This window comes from Ambystoma mexicanum, chromosome 7q (genome assembly GCF_040938575.1).
Source record: "Ambystoma mexicanum isolate Mex_15411 chromosome 7q, UKY_AmexF1_1, whole genome shotgun sequence".
In the NCBI taxonomy this organism is placed as follows: domain Eukaryota; kingdom Metazoa; phylum Chordata; class Amphibia; order Caudata; family Ambystomatidae; genus Ambystoma; species Ambystoma mexicanum.
Window position 1 is genome coordinate 1,035,447,880 of NC_090941.1, and position 21,778 is coordinate 1,035,469,657.

A 21,778-nucleotide genomic window follows, 5' to 3' on the forward strand; every position below is an offset into this window, starting at 1 on the left:
GGTACTGTACATTGATGGGTCATCAACAATTGATCAAAGTGATGGTATAAGGAGGACAGGAGCAGCTGTAGTGCGATTAAGGGAGGATTGGACATATGTATCGGTGAAATGTGTTAAACTACCCCAAAAATATTCAGCACAGGTAGCAGAATTGGTAGCTCTCATTTTGGCTTTAGAAGAAAGCAACGGCAAAAGAATATATTCAGATAGTGCCTCTGGGCCGCAAGGCCCTCCTCACCTACAGCTTCCTCCCCAGGCGGGGACTATGACTCGGTGGGCGCCCCCTCATGCCACCCGGGCCCAGGTGGAGGAGGGTTCACCCGCCGACGACATTGCCCACACGCACCCTGTCTTTGCATTTACCAAAAATTAAGTTAGGCCTAGACGCCATCTTGCACAGTAAACATGGTGTGAGTTCAGCACACTGTAACGAGGCCCCCACCTTTGGAGGGCCTTTCATGCATCTCTGCCGCCTCAGCAGCCCTGGCAGATCCGCTGCGAGAGCGTTCCCATGAGAAAGTCGGAGATGAGCTAAACCCGAGATGCCAACACGGCAACATTATATTAGTAACAATGTGATATTGCACCCCGTATGACCCGGACCGCAAGGCCGGGGCAACGGGGAAAAAAGCTGAAGCATCACTATCTGAAGAAGGTAGAAAATAATTCAAGTATTGATATTAATGAACTACCTCTGTTTAAAATGTGAATGAACCATAAAAATGTAACGTTATATGATATCCCTCCAGGTCTGGACTAATGCTGCTATAACCACGGAGAAAGATGTTGACCAAACGTGTAACCTCTATTTGTAAAAGTGTTTTTCAATAGTATGTAGAAACTTGAACTCATATATGTTTCGTATAACCCAAAAGCGGCGAGCATCAATCTCTGTAGGCCATAACCTAGATATCTCTCGTATAACGTCTAATGTACATACAATACGCACACAATGTAGTGAATATAATGTTAGGTAATGAAAAGATACTGGAACCGACTGTATTAAAGAAATGTGTAACGAAATTGAAGTATATATATATGTGTCTAAATAACGTCAAAATAAGGCAGAACAGTATAGAACTTCTGCATTTACTGATCAGCAACGCATGAGGAAAATACCTTTGTGGATATATGCAAGGCCATTCCCTCTCCCACCCCACCAAGCCTGCCAGATAAAAAAGCTAAGACTTGTGCCGCGCTCCCTCACCTCCCCCAACCAAGCTGGCGTTACTTCAGAGAGTCAGAGGCCCCGGCGCCGCAACCAAGGCCACAGCCCGCTACCTGTGTTATTTACAGCACGGTAATAAACCCATGGATGAACCCACTGATCTACTAGCACCCTCTCATAAATCCCACGAACCCCCCAAGAATCCTGATCCCGTGTAAGGACGACCCCCATCATTGGGACAAAACACAGAGACCCATCTATATAATAACTTCTAACGCAGCAGACAGACATGTATCATTCGGCCCAGGCCCCAGAGCCCCGTCCCGCGACCTAAAATACCGGTCAATAGGACACAGGTAAATCTCACCCCAACCGACAACCACCAGACCTCTCACGAGGTGCATTCCTCATGTGTTGTGTTTATTTTATAAGATAAGCTGTTGAAGCGATTTATTAACGAACTTAAATGTCATTTTCTAAATAACTGCAGTGTGCATGGCCTAGGGCAAATGAGACAGGAAAGGTATTCGTCATTGTCACAGGCTGCCCCAGCACATCAACACCGCACGGATGACCTCAAGCCGGCCTGCCAGGCCCAACCCAACCCACGAGGCTGACCAGTGACGTCGTCCCGCCAAGACCAACCCCGCTGCAGCAACACCTATAGTTAGTCGACGCCACCCAATCTCAATTGACTTGTGCCCCCTATAGTGTTTAGGTGTTGATGACGTTTTTTGTATTAGAAATACGCCTGTCTTTGCTATTGTCAGGCAGAGCGCTCTCGTAGGTTGCAGAGTTCTTTGCATGCCTTATTCTTGGATAAACTCCCACTTACGCTCACCCGCACTCTGTCTTGGCCTTATTCCCACTACGGGAGAGTCCCTTACTGTCTCTCATTGCGGGGAGGATCGTGCTGAATTGGGGGCGCTTCCCTTCAGTGGTGACCCCGACGTGATATCTCCAAACTATTTTTCCTAACTCCTTCTTAACGACCCCCTTGTGGCACGAGAATCTCCGGTCGAGAAGGGATACGCACGGTGAGCCGTCTCCGGGAGGCCGCCCGCCAACGGCGACCGGCACAATAAGAAGTGCGCACTCAATGAGAAAGGGTACGGGATCCCGATTGGAAAAAAATCCCCTTTGAGTGCCGCTCGCCGGAGCCAGGGGCTGACCGTTGAGTTACCGGTAACGCCGCCTGGACGGACCCAGTTTCGGAGAGTATCGGTTCAAGACGGGCACGTGAGTACCGAGTGCGAGTGATCGTCAAGGGGAAAAGAAGGGGAATTGGGAATAAAAGAACGGGGAAAGGTAGAGGGGGAGAATTGCGGAGGTCTACTAAAGACGGGTCTTGAAACTTTCTTTATTCTTTCTTTGCATATGGCCATTAGGAGTAAGAAATAAGTGACGTGGTAGAAGTGACGGAAACCTAGCTCCGAGAGGGGGTGGAAGGCGGCGCCGCATAGTGCTATCTAGACTAGTACTGGGAATATATGAAGAAGTGAGAAATAAGTTATTGGTGTCTAGCAAAAGGAGACACCGGGAATATTTTTTAGTGATTGTGCTCTCTCTCTCTATTTCTTCTTTTTCCATTTCCACGGGGTAGGGGGCGAAAATGAGAAGGGTATAAAGAAGTTAGAACATCTTAAAAAGTGGGGACTCAGTAGTGGCACGTACGGACGTGAACATAGTAACCTTAGCAGGAAAACAGGGACAGCTGGCTAGGGAGGAAAGGGAGGAGAAAGACAAAAGTGTGAGTGGAAAGCATTGTGAAGGGTGCGCGCACCGTACGAGTGTTAGAGACGAACGGGTGGCCGCGAGGTGGTGTCAGAGAGTGTGGCCATAACCAGTACTTGATCAATTACAAGTGAGATCACATAAGAGTGCCTGGGAATGGGAAGGAAATGAGATATGGTGAGTGAGAAGAGATTTGTGCAGTGAATGACAGTGGGTGATAATTTTGAGAGGTCCGCTCTTGTCTGTGCCATAAAGGTATACATACGCATATTTACAGCTAATAAAAAGTAACGAAGGCGAACGCGGTAGCGCTAGCGATTTAAAGGATGGGGGCTGAAACTCCCTTGTCACACATCTGTAAGAGCTTGCCGGGATATGCTGAACGCATAAATAAATATCATGATCAATGGTTAACTGAATTGAAAGGGGAGGGGTTGCCCCAGATTTGGCCAGAAGGAGGGTCTTTTGACAAAAGCGTTCTTGATATGGTATGTACATGCATTCGCCTCAAGTATAAGGGAAAACAATGGCAGAATAGGAAGGAGATATTAGATCTTTGGAGATTGTTTGAGGAAGTACCCCCACCCAAAGCTCCAGCTCCAAATATTGATTTACCTTCCACCACAGACAATCCACTAATGATCCCGCGAGAGGAAAAGGAACAGTTAAGTACAGAACAACCTGCGGAAGTGGTTATGTTGTACCCAATATTACCTAAACCAGCCCCTGCAGCAGGATATAGCGACCCGATTTATGTGCCTCCCCCTTCGACCAGCACGCCACAAAGACCAACTGCACCCCCACCATACGAAAACACCAGAGAGCGCGCTCAGGGAGGCACACAGAGGGTGGATATAGAGAAGTTAACGAGTGACTTAGAGTCGAGGCTTACAGTGGCAAGAGATGAACTCTCAAGAATAAAAGACATATGTGAACGCACAGCATGCGCCCCCACACAATCTGGACGCACGTCTAGAGCGTCGAGCGAAAATAGACAAATTGAGGAGGGATGGAAAAAGGGGGAAATACTGTTCAGAATTGAGGAAGAACCGACCAGAATAATAGAAGTGGGGACAGCAGAAGGAAGCATTAGTGACGTCTCGCGAGAGAGAGGGATCAGAGAGGATTTGTTATGTGATGTCAGAGGAGGGGGGGATGAGAGTGATAGATTGAGCATGGCAGTAGGAGGAGAAGGCGAGGAGCTAGATGGTGCATGTTCACTGGGGACTATAGAAGATGAATGGATGGGACGACTAAGAAATAGGGTGGGGAAGATGGCGTCATTAGAGTCAGCAGTGACTAAGGAAAAGGAAGCTGCAACGGCAAAAGGGAAATTACAACTCCCATTACTCCACCGGGGGGGTGGGAGGCCAAACTATATACCGTGGGCTCAGATGGACAAGGCTAATTTAATGAAATTACTACCACAGCTGTCAGGAGGGGCAAGCAAGTGGATATATGCATTTGAGAAACATACCGCTGGTATACCGCTGGCAGTAGGCGATGTGAAAAGCCTACTAGTGTCCGCAGTAGGGGATCAGGCGGACAGAGTGTGGGCTAAAGCGGGTTTTCCAGCTGTAACTTTAGAGTGTGATCGCCATGATGGGGCTTCTTTTAACACCGTGCGAGCAAGGGTGTGGGACGCACTGCGGGAAACCTTCCCAGATACCCCTGATTTGCAGTCAGTAATGCAATGTACTATGAATGACGGGGAGGACGCTATGGATTACATTCTCCGGGTGCAGGAGATGTGGAGAGCGGAAACGGGTACGCCCTGGCACCAATCCACGTCTCTATTTTACTTCATCATTAAGAGAGGGCTCCCAAAGGAAGTGCAAAAGGCACTAGATAAAATAGCAGGTGTTGAGGCAAAAGGCTGGCCGGAGATCCAAAGCATAATAGTACACCATTGTAAACGGATCAAAGAAAGAGAGAGGGAAGTAGCACAGAAAAGGTTGGCGGATGAGGCGAAGTTGGTGCAATCAAAATTGGTGAAGGTCGCAGCAGCGGTAGCGGGACTCCCACTCATACGGGAGGGAGAGGAAGGAGAGGAGGGGCAAATAGCAATACAAGGAAGAATAGCAGCGAATTGGGCAGGACAAGGGCAACGACAGTGGACAGAGCAGGAGCAGAACGGAGGTCCAACGTGGCAAGAGTGGGCCCCAAGAGGAGGAAGAGGTGGGTACAGGGGTCGAAGAGGAGGACAAGGGTACGGAGGAATGGGAGGAAATGGGTGGCAGGGTCCCAGAGGCCCACAGGGGAGCTGTTGGAATTGTGGGAGATGGGGGCATTACTCAAGAGAATGTAGGAGCAGACAAAACAACGGTTTCCAAGAGATAGAACAGTACGGACACCCCCATCCAGGAAGCCCCTACGGCCTCCCCATGGGACAATACCAGCAACCAGACAATGTAGTACAAAGGAGTAACGCACAACTACACGGACATCAGTACCGAACACAGACCAGCCCACAAAATAATGACAATGTGCACTACACGCCTGGTAACACTTTCGCCACAGTAGCTAATGGGGCACCCGCCCCCGCACCTTACAGTGGAGTGTCAGTGGTTTCGGGGAACATTTTCGATCAAGGGGGGGCAATGAGACACCCCGCATAGGACAGCCCACAGAGAGCACTTGCGTGTCCAGTACTGTCTACGACCCACAATGCATCAGAGGAACCATTGATAGGAGCGCAGATAGGAGACAAGCAATTCATATTCATGGTGGATTCGGGAGCGGAGAAATCATGCATTAGAGAGGGCCGGTTCCCGTTATCTAATAGAACGTTAGAGACGCAGGGGTTCTCTGGGGCTGTAATTGAAGTTCCTTACACAGAGGTATTGGATGTGACAGTGGGGGGTAAAACAGTGAAAGCACCCTTACTGTACTATGAAAACTCTCCCATCAACTTACTAGGGAGAGATCTCTTGAGCAAACTAAACATGACAATATCATTCACAGGGAGCGGTATCGTATGTTCAACGCCAGGCATATGCCCCCTCCGTATATTAGCAGTAATACACGGCCACACAATCATGAAAGAGATCAGAGGGGTACCAAGAAATGAGGAGATGTTTGTTGAAGGTATGAGAACATTGGCTCTCATAGTACCAGAACTAAAAAGGGTGGAGTGGAGGATCCCAGCAGAATTCCTTTTTCGTCCCATAGCAAGCCCTGACACTGCTCTGGGGACAGTACTATCGTTGGATTTGCATGCAATACATGTATCAGCAAACAGAATATGTGTGATTGGTATTGACATGGAAGGGTGTGAGTGGCGGACAGTATTGTGTACAAATGCAAATATTCCACTGAGAGAGCTCTCGGACGAGGAGCTATTTTCTGACACTGAGGGAGATGGTGAAGTAGTGATGGAACTGGCAATGCCCTGTGACATTGTAGTTACAGCCAGGCAAACTAAGGTTGAACTAATGGCGGTAGTAGGAGCACCGCACGCATTTTTTGATGAAGACATGAGTTCAGTACCCACTAACTTATGGACTAATGGCCCCCACGATGTAGGGTTGCTGCACGAAGTTCAGCCTGTGGTGATAAAAGTAAAACAGGGAGCAATACTACCCCGGGTGAAACAATATCCACTGTCGCGAGAAGCAGAAGAAGGGATCAGAGAGACAATAGATGCACTGCTAGCACAGGGTATAATAGTGCCCTCAAACTCCCCATGCAACACATGCATTTACCCAATCAAAAAGGCGAAGGGGGGTTCATGGAGGATGATACAAGATTTACGCCCACTGAACGATGTGGTAATGAAGGAGTTCCCTTTAGTCCCGAACCCGGCGACAATACTGTGCAACATTCCAAAAATAGCATCACACTTCACAGTAATTGACTTAAAAAATGCATTTTTCTCGATTCCCTTAGCAGAAGAGAGCAGGTACTTGACAGCATTTACATTGGGAGGAAGGAGGTTCGAACACTGCAGACTACCACAAGGATATTGCGAGAGCCCAAGCATATTTAACAGGGTACTACATGAAGATCTGGGGAATTTGTCTGTAGAAAGCACAGTGATTCAGTACGTTGATGATTTATTGGTTTGTGCACAGACTGAGGAAGAGTGCAGACAGGACTCGATAACACTGTTGACATTATTGGCCAATAAAGGGTACAAGGTGGACAAGGGGAAGTTACAATACTGTCTGACAGAGGTCCTATACTTGGGTCAGCTGATATCAAAGGATGGCAAGCGAATTATACCAGACAGGGCACAGGCGATTAGAGCAATTGGGGAGCCCAAAACAGTAAAAGAGATGCAGAAATTTCTGGGTATGTGTAACTATTGCCGAGCATGGATATTGGACTATGCGGCGTACACAAGGCCCTTGCTACAGGCACTGAAAGAAGCACAACAAGAACACAAACACATAGAATGGACAGAGGTGATGAACACAGCATTTAACTCACTAAAAGAGCTGATATCAAGCGCTCCAGTACTAGCAAATCCAGATTATGAGCGCGAATTCTTTTTATTTTCACACTGCAAAGGAACACTGATGACAGCGGTACTGACACAGAAAACATCTTTAGGGCACAAACCACTTGCTTACTATAGCGGCACCCTAGACGCAGTAATGCAAGGTCATTTCGCGTGCGAGCAATCCCTAGCTACAGCCGCATTCGCAATTGAAAAAAGTGCCACGATAGTGATGGGCTGCCCGGTGACACTGTTTGTGGAACACTCACTTTTTGCAATATTAGAGCGAACAAAGAGCACATTGACAACACAACGCGCCACAGCATATGAGATAATACTGTCCAGCGCTAACATCCATATAGTAAGATGTAAAACAGTGAACCCAGCCACATTCATCACAGAGGCATGCACCATAGAGGACATGGAAAACCACAACTGCGCCACGTACACAGGTGACGAAAGTAAGGATCCAGTGATTTTTGAAAATACCCTGACCGAGGGTGAGGTGTATTTTGTGGACGGGTCAGCATCAATTGACATGGAGACAGGAGAAAAGCATGTGGGTATGGCAGTGGTACGATTAGAGGAAGATGAATATGAGATACTAGTACAACACCGCCTCCCATCACACTATTCAGCGCAAGCAGCAGAACTAATAGCGCTAATAGAAGCATTGCATGCCGCCAAGGGGTGCGCAGTGACCATATATACAGACTCAGCATACATGACAACAACAGTTCACGGCGGGTTGGCCCGGTGGGGGCGGAGAGGGTTTCGGCGAGCAGACGGAACGCCAGTCCAGCATGCAGAATTATTGAAAGAACTGATTGAGGCCCTGCAAGACCCCACGGCAGTGGCCATCGTAAAATGTCAAGCTCATACCGCAAATACAGATTTTATATCTTTGGGGAACGCGGCAGCAGACGCCGCTGCCAAAGCAGCTTCATATCTACAAAAAGGTGAAATAGGAGAGTACATGTTGCACCACACAGCAAGCCAAGAGGTCCCCACAGGATACAACATGATGCCCACACAGGAGATAATAGAGCTGCAAGAGGGAGCTAGTGCAGAGGAAAAATTGCTGTGGAGTAAGAGAGGATGCAGCAAATCACCGACTGATTTATTGTGGCGACAAGACAGTTCAGGAAAAGTGGTAATGCCAATTACGCTGTTAGAAATAGCATTTCAACAACTACACTTTCCTGCACACAACACAAGGAAACACATAATGGCAGAGATACAAGAAGATTGGTTTGCACCTTGCCTCCAGGAACACATCACAAGGTTAGCCCTAGAATGCACGACATGTCAAATTTACAACTCAGGTATGACATTGCGTACACTAAGGGGTACGATACCCAAACCAAGTGGCCCATTCAGAGAGCTCCACATTGATTATGTAGACATGGGAGAAAGATGTAACGGGGCTCGATACATGATTGTGGTTGTATGTCCATTTTCGAGGTGGGTGGAGGCAGGTCCATGTGCCCGCCCTGACGCGAAGGGCGCCGCGAAGTTCCTAGTGCGGGAAGTGTTTCCGCGCTGGGGAATTTGCGACGTTATTCGCTCAGATAACGGGACACATTTTGTTAATGAATTATTTAAAGAAGTGACTACATTATTGGGAATAAAGCACAAATTATGTTCGATTTATCATCCTCAAAGTAATGGCGTCGTGGAAAAGATAAATGGCCTGTTAAAAAGCAGATTATCAAAACTTTGTTTTTCCCTTAAAAAGACTTGGATGTACTGCCTGCCTTTGGCCTTGTTTGAACTACGAAACCAGCCAAGTAAGGATCACCATTTGTCCCCGCACGAGATCGTCACGGGAAGAAGAATGCATACAGCGCATTCGCCTCTCCGTGAGCGTTCTGATGCACACAGAAGCGCAGCTATATTGGGGGAGGAGTTCACAGAATATCTGCGAAAACTGACACGGGCAGCGCGCGTAATTGCAAAGCAACTAGCTCCCCCCTCGACAAGAGAGGAGGGAAACGCGACTGAACCAAACAGGTTGCCTGAAAAACCACTACAGCTAATGCCTGGTGACCTTATATATGTTAGAAGTTTTGTGCGGAGGTGGAACGCACCACGTTTCCATGGCCCCTATGAGGTAGTGTTTTGCACGCCTACAGCAGTAAAGGTTAAGGGCCTGCGATATTGGGTGCATTTGACAGATGTACGTAAAGCTTACAGCGCTGCGGAGAGTGAGGTGCAGGACGAGGCACAGGCAACAGCGGACGATGAAGTTGTGCGGAATGAATGATTGGAATATTGTGTGCATTATGAGATGAACAGCGAACACAATTAGCGCACAACAAATGTCCTGGACTAAAACATGTACATATGTATATGGAAATTTTCTTATTACAATTTTTGAAAAGTTTTGCGTGGGGTTCTTTTTTTTCCTCTCCTGTGCTCTTTAAGAAGTTTTTTTATTATTGTTGTTTTTAAACTATCATGTTTTTTATTATTTATATATATATATAGTAATGTACGAATAATGATGATTGAAAGGCTACCTTGTCTGTCAACACACCCCCTCCCTCACCCAACCCTATATTTTATCACCGAAACGTTACAACGTGGAAATGTTTACATGTTTGTATTTAATAAACTCTTGTGTCTCAAACAGGATTTATCATGGCATCGAATGGGCAGCCTGCAACTAATAGATATGTTAGATTTAGAGAAATGTTAGTGGCTAGATTAACATATTCATTTGAATGTGGTTTATCAATGTGTGCTATCGTGTTCTTCATCTCAATGTTTTGTCTGGTATTACACTGGGTTATAGCGTTCATCTCTACCGAGATGAACGAGGGGGGAGGGGGGAACAACACCACCCTTGCCCCTGGAACGAAAACAATTCCGACTGTAGGTATCAAAGAAGGTGATTTCTTGATCTGGGATGGATCACACTTTGTGTGGGGTTACTATACTACACCACCCACTGCTGTCCTGTCACAATCAAGAACCAAAAATTTAAACAATGACACAATGTCCCAACCTGGAACATACAACAACCGCACGATCCCTCCCGCCCCAATTTCAAACAACGATCTCTTGTTTATTAAGGAGGATGGAAAAGTGATTATGATGACAGAACACAAGTCCCTATATGAAGAATTAGAAAATGGGGGTGGGAGGGAGGAAGGGGGGCCTGGTTCTTCACCTACTATAACGAGAAGGTACAGAAGAAGGGAGAAAAGTAGGCGGAGAAGAGAGACTGGTGGAAGAGGGTATGATGAGTATTATGGGCTAGGGTTAGACAAAATGGAAGACCCACGACACCCTCACCAAGCAAATAAATGGTATGCAGATATGAGCACAACAGCCAAACAGACAACCAATGAGAGCTGTTATGTCTGCTCACTTATCCCCCATGCATCAGGCACACCTAAAGTATTGTTGCCACGAGAATTGCCCATTGTGGATGCCCAATGTCTCCTTCATCTCACGCTGTGTAGAATAAAGAACACTTTCCAAGCACACGATGTCTCTTTCAGAATGCTACAGAACAACAAAACGTGCTATTCGCAAGCGTCTGGAGTGATCTGCCTTAAAGAACCTTTCTTTGCAATACAAGGGACACTGTTTTCCGAAAACAAATGGAAAGACGAAGAAGTGCTGTGCAAGGCAGAAGCACTGAAAGGTGTCCAACCGGACAAGTTGCGGTGGATGGAAAGAACGTGCTTGCCAATATGGAAAGAACACATCCCTAAACTAACATGGGTAACAGCGATGGAGAAACCCTTCAAGCTACAAAGTGAAATACAAAACGAACTATGTTTCAAGGGAGAAGGAAAAATGGCAATGGGAACGAACAAGAACTGTAACAAAACTCTCACCATCCCAGATATGAAAAAAGGGACAGCAGCATTAATGGACACCTACTGGGTATGCGGAAACAAGGCGTACCTGCATCTTCCCCAATCATGGAGTGGTAGCTGCTCAATGGCCACTTTGCACTCAACACTAATGGTGATTCCAGAAAGCCATATTGATAGAAGTAACATGATGAAAGAAGGCTTGAACCAGAATGCAGCTTCTCCAACTACACAAGCGCACCTTTATGTCCTGTCCTCCGGAGGGAGGGGAGAAGAGCTCTCAAGGAACAAGCGAGCCTCGAACTACATATCACAAGCATCATCTGATTTATTGGCACAGATCCCAGACAGGTATCGCCTGTTCAGCTCCGTGGAAACATTCTTTGCTTCGCTAGTATCAAGTGTCCAAGCAAGAGCAAATGCAAAATGGCTCCAGATCACACGGTGGGAACTGATCCAGTTGGCCAATGACACTGAAGAAGGGTTTAACATAATAAAGGTGGAACTACGAGCCCTGCGACTAATGACCATGCAGAACAGGTATGTTCTAGACCTGTTAACAGCAATCGATGGAGGTGTTTGCCGAAAAATAGGAAGTGCGTGCTGCACGTTCGTACCTTCCGAAGATGCAGAAAATGGGTCCCTGTCCCACGTTATTGAAGCAGTACATAACCTGGGCGAGAAGATGAAAATGGAAGGCGGAGCTGAGGATAGCTCGTGGTTCGACAATATCTTTTCTTGGGTTCCCTCATGGCTTGGAGTGACAATGAAGTTCCTGATACCAATAGTAGTGATCATTCTCGTAATGTTCTGCCTGTGCCAGGTGGGCCTCCGATGTTGTGCTAATGCAGTTCCTAACGGCGCAATGATGATGGTGACAATGGGCAACTCCGGTGGCACAATTAAAGCAACACAAGAAGTACATGTGCAGACAGGAGCAGACAACACCCCCAGGTATCAGTTAGTGCCTATGTGCCGTGATAAGTACATAGTAGATAAACTATGGCACACCACTATCAAAGAACCACGAGACGTAGAATTGGAATGGTATGAGGAGGTCTGGGTAGATCTGGAAGAAACTGGCGACTGTATATATTTAACATGTACACCAGACGAGTATGCTAGGAGAGGTGAGAGCTTAAGGGGGGTGTGCAGAGCATGGATGCCTATAAAAGGAACCCCTGCATGGGATGGTGCAGTGTTAGAGGAACAAGAATGTAGAAGATTGGAAGAGCTAAAGAAATTCGTTACTTTAAGTAACGAAAGGGGGGAAATGTAGGGGAGCAATGGCCGCAAGGCCCTCCTCACCTACAGCTTCCTCCCCAGGCGGGGACTATGACTCGGTGGGCGCCCCCTCATGCCACCCGGGCCCAGGTGGAGGAGGGTTCACCCGCCGACGACATTGCCCACACGCACCCTGTCTTTGCATTTACCAAAAATTAAGTTAGGCCTAGACGCCATCTTGCACAGTAAACATGGTGTGAGTTCAGCACACTGTAACGAGGCCCCCACCTTTGGAGGGCCTTTCATGCATCTCTGCCGCCTCAGCAGCCCTGGCAGATCCGCTGCGAGAGCGTTCCCATGAGAAAGTCGGAGATGAGCTAAACCCGAGATGCCAACACGGCAACATTATATTAGTAACAATGTGATATTGCACCCCGTATGACCCGGACCGCAAGGCCGGGGCAACGGGGAAAAAAGCTGAAGCATCACTATCTGAAGAAGGTAGAAAATAATTCAAGTATTGATATTAATGAACTACCTCTGTTTAAAATGTGAATGAACCATAAAAATGTAACGTTATATGATATCCCTCCAGGTCTGGACTAATGCTGCTATAACCACGGAGAAAGATGTTGACCAAACGTGTAACCTCTATTTGTAAAAGTGTTTTTCAATAGTATGTAGAAACTTGAACTCATATATGTTTCGTATAACCCAAAAGCGGCGAGCATCAATCTCTGTAGGCCATAACCTAGATATCTCTCGTATAACGTCTAATGTACATACAATACGCACACAATGTAGTGAATATAATGTTAGGTAATGAAAAGATACTGGAACCGACTGTATTAAAGAAATGTGTAACGAAATTGAAGTATATATATATGTGTCTAAATAACGTCAAAATAAGGCAGAACAGTATAGAACTTCTGCATTTACTGATCAGCAACGCATGAGGAAAATACCTTTGTGGATATATGCAAGGCCATTCCCTCTCCCACCCCACCAAGCCTGCCAGATAAAAAAGCTAAGACTTGTGCCGCGCTCCCTCACCTCCCCCAACCAAGCTGGCGTTACTTCAGAGAGTCAGAGGCCCCGGCGCCGCAACCAAGGCCACAGCCCGCTACCTGTGTTATTTACAGCACGGTAATAAACCCATGGATGAACCCACTGATCTACTAGCACCCTCTCATAAATCCCACGAACCCCCCAAGAATCCTGATCCCGTGTAAGGACGACCCCCATCATTGGGACAAAACACAGAGACCCATCTATATAATAACTTCTAACGCAGCAGACAGACATGTATCATTCGGCCCAGGCCCCAGAGCCCCGTCCCGCGACCTAAAATACCGGTCAATAGGACACAGGTAAATCTCACCCCAACCGACAACCACCAGACCTCTCACGAGGTGCATTCCTCATGTGTTGTGTTTATTTTATAAGATAAGCTGTTGAAGCGATTTATTAACGAACTTAAATGTCATTTTCTAAATAACTGCAGTGTGCATGGCCTAGGGCAAATGAGACAGGAAAGGTATTCGTCATTGTCACAGGCTGCCCCAGCACATCAACACCGCACGGATGACCTCAAGCCGGCCTGCCAGGCCCAACCCAACCCACGAGGCTGACCAGTGACGTCGTCCCGCCAAGACCAACCCCGCTGCAGCAACACCTATAGTTAGTCGACGCCACCCAATCTCAATTGACTTGTGCCCCCTATAGTGTTTAGGTGTTGATGACGTTTTTTGTATTAGAAATACGCCTGTCTTTGCTATTGTCAGGCAGAGCGCTCTCGTAGGTTGCAGAGTTCTTTGCATGCCTTATTCTTGGATAAACTCCCACTTACGCTCACCCGCACTCTGTCTTGGCCTTATTCCCACTACGGGAGAGTCCCTTACTGTCTCTCATTGCGGGGAGGATCGTGCTGAATTGGGGGCGCTTCCCTTCAATAATTAAAAAGGCCAAAGTACTTAAGGCCCAGACGGATACGCCTTTACTACAACGAGTTTCTCCTCATATTACGCTCATATCTACACCTCCACGCAGCCTTACTTGCTCTGAGAGAAAGGACAGTAAGGAAGGTGTGGGAGGAGCTTTTCGCCTGGGCATTGAATGATCACTTGATACGCAGGGCTTGAACAACAAATACGAACGATAATAACGCAGAATTTTAGACATTTTCAGACGGGCACCTATACCATCTTAAGTAAAATAGCTGCAGGATGGCAGCACAGGTAAAGGTAAACATGCCAGTGGTTATAGCAACTGTAATAAAAATGTTGGGGACATTTCTGACCACTGGTCTGATAACTGCTGCTGTCTGGCAGACCTACTATGCTTTACGTGCGACTGCAAAATCCAATACTAACATTTCCCATACCCCAGCTGCAAGGAGCAGTGTCGGGTGGTACGAGTAGCATGGGACTAAACATAAAAAGAGGTAAAGTTAGTGTTTCCATCGATGTACATGGGGTGGACACATCTTACAGAAACCACACACGTCTCTAACATGTGGTATAAACACATGTTCAAAACTGGTAAGGACACAACAAAGGACAACTGCTACGTGTGCTCATTGATCCCATACGCCATGAGCGCCTCCAGAACATTTGTGGCAACTGAAGTGCCAGCGACCACAGCAGAATGCCTCTTATATTTAGCATTGTTTCAAACACGCGGCCGATCCCAAGGGAAAACGGCAACACTAAGATGGAAAGCAAGGTCAACATACCCATACGAAGACAACTTCATCAAAACACTACCCATGTTTGACAACCATTGGCAGCTGACTGAAGGGCTACAATACGTAACCGATTGACCTGACAAAGGAGGAAACAAAACACTGAACTACCTGCCATGTAAGTGGAATGCAAGAGAGATTGGAGGTGAACCGGGATGCTGGGAAAGACCACTGATACTGGTCTATGGCAAGGTATATAGAAGAACGGATGGGCGGATGGAGTTGTGGGAAGCAAGATACTGACATTAGTAAAATCCTCAATAATGACAGTACAAGAAGAAAACAACAAGTGCGGCACTAACATGGTTGGACAAAGAGGAACCCATAATGATAATTCCTATTGCAGCCCCCACGCTATGTTACCAGCACGATGGGGAAGTTGATGTTGCAGTAAACAAAGGGTGTAAAAGAACGATACAGCTTCCCTGGGGGGAGGGGGGAGATGCAGTACTGATGGACCACTATTGGGCCTGCGGAGCAAAAGCTTACAACAGTCTACCACAATTGTGGAATGGAGTATGTACTATGGTACACATCAACGTACCCTCTCTGTTAGTACCACAGAAACATCAACATGGAAAACTTCCCTAAAATGGACAAAGTAAACAGAAGAAAAAGAAGGTCCCTGGGGCAAACGGGCAGCACATCACAGAGTGACACCACCCCAGAAAAACACTGACGAGAGTAAAAAGACAAGGAGAACCACTCACAGGAAATTACCTCTGGGGAAACTCAGAAACAGCATTGCATGATAGCCCACCAGCGCACAGATTATTCAGCAGAGCAGCAATGTTCTTTTCCTCTGTAATACATCCAGGAGTGCTAGCATATGCCGATACAAAATGGCTACAAATAACATGGTGGGAGCTGATGATGACGATCAACTCCACAGGCTTTAACGCAATAAAAGAAGAACCAAACCATACGGATGGTGGCCCTAAAGAACAGGTATGTGCTGGACCTTCTAACGGCAATGGAAGGAGGTGCTTGCGCCAAAATTGGAAGTTCCTGCTGTACGTTCATTCCTGCAAATGACGGGATAACAGCACTCTGTAGCAGTATCACAACTGGCCAAGATGCACGCCAAGGTGGAAGAAGAAGCTAAGGGGGTGAAAAAGGATTGTAGCTGGTTTTCATACCTCTGGTCCTGGATGCCGTCATGGTTAGTGGACGGACTCAGTTTTGGCAGGATGCATGATTTTAGGAATGGTTTCAATTATGAGAATAAAACTATGGATGGCAAGTTCAAAGGGTCCTGCAGAGGAAATGATCGGCATGCACATCCTAATGCCCGCCGAAGACGACCTGCACACACATCAAGGAACGCGAACGGCTGCGCCAACATATAGTGGATGCAGACTTGTACCCACCATCAATAAAAGTTGAAAATCCACCGAATCCGAAGAGCTATGTCAGAAAATGGGTTTATTGTAAGCCCGGTGGTGGACGGGTGTATATGTACTGTCGTTTGAAGATCACGTGGATCGGTACAGACACCTAGCAGGAATAACAAAGGTAGGGCGAGAGCGAGAAGATAAAAGTGGATCATTTCCTTCCACCGACATCCATACAAACTATGGCCAATGACGTCACGACCCAAGCACCCGCAGTGGGATGGGACTGCCGCCCCAGACATTCAGATCCACTGTGGCCACGCCCCACCTCCACAAGCCAGCCGCACCCCATCCAAAGCATGAGGTGGGAAACCAGGTGGAGCTGAGGCCGACCATATGGACCAGCTCAACTAAACGCCACCAACCAATACCGCCATCATTAGAGATGACATAGCAGCCACGGACAAACACACTTGCTGCCAGGCACATGGATCGAACACACCAACCCACACGAAGAACACGCTCTGTGCTGACTTAGAGGACCGCGCACACTCACAGACATTCATCATTATTTTTCCACATAGGCCAACTACCGCATTGCAGAAACACAAGACGGCAGAAGAGCTTGTGTACATGCTTGCAGACGCTTCATGCTACTAAAACCCTGAAGATAACACCCTGTATATGGACTGATGTATAAGGACCCAATCCGCACCCTCACAACTCTCGCCTTATGGACTTTATACTGCCACATATAACCAGGCCAAAGTTAGGCCGCAAACCAGAGGCCCAGAGCTGAAGCAGCTCAGACAGAGCTACAAGGTGATGATCATGCAGCACAACACTGACTGGAGCCCCACAGCCAAGGTCTCGAAGTTGCAATCAACAGGCTGCGCTCTCAACAGCAAGGTTACACCTGCCACTGCTAAAGACTCCTCAGAGCAGAAATACAAATCAAATCCCTGTAATTATGCCTCAGCCACGGTCTCTCAACACGTGACCAGGCCGACCTGATACGATGCCAAGCTCCAAGGACTAAAGAAGCTCTGGGGTCTCACGTCTGGGACCCAGGCTGCAACAAAGTAGTAACAGGTTAGACACAGGCAGCGACGGGAAAGGAGCGCTCTAACAGCAAGTAGCAAGACCTGTCCATTGTCCGCCACTGACAGTCACACATTGTACATTGCGAGCTGGGAACAACGATGGTCCCAGGCTTGGGGGGACCAATCAGGAGAGGAGGGGCTAACCACTGACGCCACCACAACACAACCAATCACTAACTCTCTTCATGTAACAATTCTTAGGGACGACCCAAGCGCACCACCTGAACCCTTCTCTACCAATAACTTTTCCTTCTATACTGTCCTATACTGACCCTACCACTCGGGGAACCAACCTGGGGTAGCGTCAGGTTTGGGGATGAGTTTTCACAGATGACGCACATTGTGCATCACTCAGCTAGAAAAAGGGCCTGCGAGCCCATTTTAAATGAGAAGTTCCTGGGTACCTACGCTCCATGAACCTGTCCCGGTCTGTTTCTATGCAATAAACCGCAGTAACCCTTTGCTCTTGTGTGTGCCTCCTACTCCTTTGGGACACGGACGGAGTTGGAGCCTTCCCACTGCTGGGGGTCCGCGGACAGCTCTGCCGACCTCCACAAAATTACCCCAACAAGGCCATGAACAGTAAGGATGTGAAATTAACTATCGTACTCAGATTAGACTATTTCAGATAGTGCAAGAGCTAAGACATAGAAAAGGGAGGGGGAGAGTGGGAAGGAGGTGGAAACAGAGAGGCAACTACCGTACTCAGCCTGACGACATTTCTGGTAGAGCCAGAGAAAAAACTAAAGGCAAGGGAAAGGAGGAACAAAACAAGCGACTATCGTACTAGGCCTGACAACATTTAAGGAAGCGCTGGAGGGGACTTTAGGGGGGGGGGGTAGACTAGGTTGCTATCATACTAGGTCCAGGGACACTTCTGATAAGAGTGCATAGAGGGGAGGAGATAGGAAAAGGGAGAGGAGAGAACAGAGAGTAAGCAGTCAATAAAGTGGAGGAGCAAGGGGGTAGAGCAATACAATTGCAGAAGCCAGTAGTAAAACACAATGTTGCAATCCAGGATACAAGATGAAGATGGGAACAGCATGATTTAGAGCCACCATGAATACAAGATGCAAAGGAAGTCCAGCATGACAGATGAGAAAGGGGGACGCACCGTAAATCAAAGTCCATAAAAGTCAATCCAGCATTGGCAACAAGACGATGATGTTTAAACCAGAATGTATCAGGACAGACTCCTGCAGAAGTAGGCTGGGGGGCAGGGGGGTGTAGGGTAGAAGAATCACACAAAACAGGCAACACCTGTGTGCGCGAAAGGTGGGGCACAAGGGAAAAGGGACTCAAGTCCATGCTTCATCATGTACCATTAACCAACTCAAGGATTTCTGTTCTAAAGAGCTATTCACCATCCTCAAAGAACTCATTGACAAAGCTCGGTGTTCCTCCACCGAAACAGCACTTTGTAACAAAAAAACAAACGAGAGAATATCTTCACCAAAACGCCCACCCCTGCATGCTCCCCACTCCTCCCCCATTACAATTCTCCACAGCCAACATCGATATTACTGTCTTGCACCTCAAACCATCCAACTGCAGAGGTGACGATTGCCCTGCCCACATTATCAAACTCTGCACTGCTACCTAGCACCAGCCACAACGGACTTTGTTAATGCCTCCTTCACTTCTAATAATGCCCCTAACTGCCTTAAAACACAATGGGTCTCACCCATCATTAAGAAACCCTTCCTTGATCCTACCCTCCCAACTAACTACCTACTCATCACCACAGTTCCCTTCCTCCTCAAAATCCAAGATCGTGTTGCCCAATCCCAAATCTAAAACTACCTAGAACAGCACCAACGCCTAGGCTCAAGACAATCCGGGTTCAGAACCAACAGCACTGCTGGATCTCAAGATCCAACACTATCATACGTGACTCAGACAGCATGGCCACCTTTCTCCCGTTGGACCTTTCAGCAGCATTCAACCTCAAACATACCACGACATCCTCTGCCAACACCTCCTGATAAACTTCCACTTCTCCCATTAGGCGACCCGCCGGATCAAATCTTTACTGATTGGGCATACTTCCTGGGTCTTTATAGGTGACCACACTGATGATCCCATTAGTTGTGTGGCCCGCAATGCCCCCCCTAAGGCTTTTGCATCTCCCCAGCGCAGTATAACACTTACACAAAACCTCTCTGACCACCTGGGTATCCCCTAAACAAACTTTGCGGAAGACACAGAAGTTATTTCTGCCGATCTCATGGAACTATGCGCAAGATATTGAATCGATCAACCAGACCTACAGTGACATTCAAAACTGGATGGCTTTTCACACCCTATGTCTCAATGATGAGAAAACTGAACTCCTCATTGTGGGTTCCTCTCGCTGCTTAAGCACCGTAGACCCCTCATACTTGAACTTCCGCATCGACGGAACTATCATCCAGGTCTCTAAATACGTGAAGACTCAGTGTGTACCTCGACACTGAACTCCAACTCTCCCGCCACGTCAACGGTGGGGAGTCCTCCACTGGCGACACTGCTGATCTAGTTGTGCAGGAAATGTATCTCCCCCAAACTGTCTCACTCTTGCACGAGAAGAGGCTAGCACATGGCGCGCCACAAATCTAAATTTTAAATGAAATTCAACCTTTCACTTTTTGTACATTATACACAATTCATTACACTTTAATTGTCTTTTAGAAGTCTCAAATGGTTCTTTAAACACGTACCTAGATACAGAAAGTTAATGCCACATAGGTATGGCGCCGGTTTGCCTCTGGAGCCAAACGTAGCTCCTGCTATCTGTTGCTTTTAAGCTAACCAGGCTCTCCCGGGCTAGGAACAGGAGCTAAATAACTCCCAGAAATTATGAACCCTGCTGTATATTAGGGAATACACGTGTATGATGTGTAATATGCATATATTCAGCAAAATAATATTAGGTGTCCAATTAAGCACATTTTATGAAATGGAGAGACGTACATTTATGAAATGTTTTTAAGAAAAGACAATCGTGAAAAAAAAAATGGGAAGAGAGACATTTAGAGTGTTGATCACTGTACAGCACTATTAGTCTTGGTCGTAGTAAAAGTATGTGGAAATGCAGGTATTTTAGTTTACCACTACACATTAACATGCCTGGCGCGGTGTAACTCTAGATGTGTACAAAGAGGGTGTTTCCACAATGGGCAGTTTACTAACATAAGGCGGTGACGCCATGCTGACCAGGTGATGAAACGGTCACAAACTGCTTTCCTTTTGCTGATCACTTAAGTCCACTCATTCCTTAAAATATGATCAACTGGTTAGCAAAGACTACAACCCCCACAATACATTGGTGTACATGAAACTGATAAGAGTCGTGGGGATAACACAAAATAAGTGTACTGTTGACATCTCGGAGGACAGGTGGATCTCCATGTGACTTTAGGGAAACCCGGGTCACCACGGACAGCGGGAGAAACCACTAGAGCTGCTGGACACTGACAGCGCAAGCAAGGGCCGGCAAGTGGCGCCAGGGACAACCCCGCTGCCGAGCCAAGCCCAGCTTAGTCTACCCTTGCCCGGAGCAATCTCTCCCACTGTCTGTTCCCGCCACTGGCCAGCCACTCACCTCCGGGACGGGATCCGAGCAATGCCGCCTGTGTACCGTGCAGGGGAAAGAATCCAAGGAAACCAGCGCCGAAACCGAGCAAGCAAAATGCGTCACCCTCAACACAGCACGCGCCGCGGCGTCATAGCGTCATCGCGCTGGCAGCTGCGCGTGTCGCTCAACTCTGGCCGCTCAGCCATTGGAGCGCCGGGCTGTCAATCGATGTTTGTTTTCCACCGCTTACCATTGGCTTGAACTTGGATCAAAATGACGGGCCTGCGGCGTGGCCCCGCCTCTCTCATCTCCACTCTAGCTCCATGGCTGAAGCGAGTGAGCAGCGAACAGGCCGGAATGTTTGCAGGTCCATCGTTTTTTCCGCAGTCATTCTTTGTGGACATTAAGGGTCTTAGAGTTGGGGGTGCAGGGATTCATGTTTGGATCTGAACCAAGGAGTCTGGCCTGTGACTGCTTATCTGCAAAGCAGATTTTTGGAGCACCTACTTGTCTATTTTGGAAGGCAGAAAATGGTAACGTTTTTGATAGAAACATCTAGTGTCTCCTTGCGTAAATGGGTAGGGAAGTATACATGGCAACATTCTGAAGTACCTCAGGGAGATTTCGCATAGCTCTCAACCATTT

At 47.4% G+C, this 21,778-nt stretch overlaps 1 protein-coding gene across 2 annotated transcripts in view; it reads right to left on the reverse strand.

Moving 5' to 3' along the window:
- NUP98 (nucleoporin 98 and 96 precursor) overlaps positions 1-21,301 on the reverse strand; it is a 2,071,147-nt gene extending 2,049,846 nt beyond the window's left edge. For both annotated transcript variants that reach the window (XM_069640340.1, XM_069640339.1), the window contains exon 1: positions 21,161-21,301. The gene's annotated coding sequence lies outside the window, so the exon portion shown is untranslated. The remainder of the gene's footprint in view (positions 1-21,160) is intronic.
- Between the last annotated feature and the right edge of the window lie 477 nt (positions 21,302-21,778).